At 44.6% G+C, this 2,498-nt stretch overlaps 1 pseudogene across 1 annotated transcript; it reads right to left on the reverse strand.

The window, feature by feature from the left end:
- Positions 1 to 609: 609 nt before the first annotated feature.
- On the reverse strand, positions 610 to 2,269 carry LOC310820322 (toll-like receptor 1; annotated as a pseudogene). The gene has a single exon. The product of its transcript is annotated as a toll-like receptor 1 (transcript).
- Positions 2,270 to 2,498: the final 229 nt, after the last annotated feature.

The raw sequence follows: 2,498 nt of genomic DNA on the forward strand, positions 1-2,498 counted from the left end.
CACTTTCAAATTCATAGACGGAGCTATGGATGCAAGGACTGACCATCCATGAGATCAACATTATAGTTTTAACCATGTTTTGAAGCTATACAGTGTTTGTTTACTTTTCCACTGTTTACTCCACAATGGAGTAAAACAATCTTATTTTGGGGTTCTGATGGGGTAAGACAGTCGGCCTAAGCTTGTGAAGCATTTACAAGTTATTTAACAACTAAAAAATAGACATACCAATCCTAGATAGCCCCTTTACGTGTATGATTTATTTCCTAGAACATATAATAGGGAGCACATAATCTGTACAAGCAACAGTAGGTGGAGACATATCCTCAACATTTTAGAATTGCTAGTCATTATCCTTAAAGAAGAAGCATAGTGAGAGACGGTGGATGTATTCTAAGCTTAAATGGATACAAAGACAGGTGGACAGAAAACCTTAGGATATATTACATTAGCAAATGTTTAACAATGACAAACATTTTTCGACAATGGTGACCATCACAAACATTCACATTTACAAACAAATTTGGGAAGCAGAATAGATTTTTAATTTAGGTTTACACTTACATTATTGCACCATCCACTTAAATCAGTGCTCCATGTTGCCACGTGTTAAAAAAAGGTACTATTCTGATCTGTCAATAGAGGACATGTGTCCATTATGTCTCCAGCAACATCCTTTAGAACCATGCTCTTGTCTGCAGCCCGCAACATTGCTTTAAGGCTTGCCCAGAAAACCTGCCGTTTGCACTCATCCTTTGGCCATTCCAGGTATGTTTGCTGCCTCAGTAGAGTCCGTAGTTTCAGGAACGTCTTGGGCAGAGAGTCTAGAGGAATGGGCTCCAGTAAGATGAACACCAAGGAGTCTTGGTGCACACCGTCACTGATGGCCCTATGCTGGGCAAAGAAGAGCTCATAGTTGCACCACTCACTCTGAACAAAATTCTTGGAGAGCACAAACAACGTCTTGTAGCTGACCTCCACACAGTTGATGATGTTGTCCATTATCCACTCACCGGGGACAAAGTCTCGCTCGTGGATGCAGAGGGACAGGCCAGTGCCTTCTAGAGACGGAACCGGCTGGCTTTCCACCCAGGCAGAGTCATGTTGGCTATAAGATATAAAGGCGTGGTATCTGAAAGATTCATCTAGCAGCCTGCCCGCTCTCTTCCGGCCTCTCCGCTTCACTCTGATCCACACCCATAGCATCTTTGTGTACCACACTCCGTCACAGGCGCAGAAAGTGAGGCCCAAGGCCGGCAGTGATGACAAATGTTACTGGTAATGCAATGGCTGCCTGGAGCCACATCTCACAGGACAGTTTGCTTGGCTTATACTCCGCAAGTGACAAGCCGGTGAGTGACTGGCCACTGCATGTGTAGTCCAAGGGCCAGTCAGGAAGCAAAGACTTATTCAGAGTGGTCACAAACCAATAGGAGTTACAGGTGCAGCTGAATGGATTGTTTCCTGCCTTGAGGGTCTGCAGTAGGGGAAACTGCTCCAAGGACTCCATGGGGATTGAGATGATGGCATTCTGGTCCACATATAGAGCCAGCAGTGCTGGGGCATGGAGATCCACAGGTATGACTTGTATACTGTTGGAGCTCAGGAAGAGGTGGGTCAGTCTGGGGAATCTCAATAAGACCTCTTGGGTTATAGCAGTGATGCTTGTCTTTGACAGGTCTATCCTCTCAAAGTGTGGAGACAGATATTTGAAAACAGTGTTGCCCAGGTTGTTGTTGCTGAGGCTTAACTCAGTCAGGTGAGTAGGCCAGGAGCACGCCTCACCAATACGGATGGAGTTGAAGCTCAAGTCAAGAGACTCCAGGGCTGCCATCTGGTGGGTGTGATTAGAGATGAAGGCTAAGCTCACAAAGCGGTTTTGGCTCAAAGAGAGCCGTCTCAGTTTAGGAAAGACTGACGTGTATGAACAATGGGGCCACCAGAACCCCAAATCCTTCAGTAGATTGCTTGACAGATCCAGTATTTCCAATGATGGGAGAGCAGATATGAGGTTGCATGGTGAAATGTTCATCCCAGTGCCAGAGAACTTGAGATAAGTCATTTGGGAGACAGAGTCAACACTGAAGTTTATTACGGGGTATTTGTATTGATAATGGGCCACCCCATCGAAAATAACTGAACGGATATTGACTGAGTGGTTCTGACTAGGAAACTGAAAACCATCTGGTGTATCCTCATTATAGGTGATGTTGTCAAATGCAACTTGGTGAAGAGGGGATGGCCAGATGTTCTTCATCAGGTTTACCATTACAGAGCTGTTTATCCAAGTATTAACTAGTGTCAGATTTCTTAGGAGCCGCATTGTTCCAAGTCTTTCAAAAGGATCACCAGAAATACTGCAGTTATCAGGAAATAACGTAACCAATGTTAACGTTGTTGTTTGCGTTTCGTCCAAGTCCTCGAGGATGTCCTTGAAAATGTCAAACTTCCCACAAAAAGGCACATTTAGGGTAATTTCCTGAAGCCTCTTCAGCTTT

Source organism: Argentina silus (assembly GCF_951799395.1).
Source record: "Argentina silus genome assembly, chromosome: 20".
Taxonomy (NCBI): domain Eukaryota; kingdom Metazoa; phylum Chordata; class Actinopteri; order Argentiniformes; family Argentinidae; genus Argentina; species Argentina silus.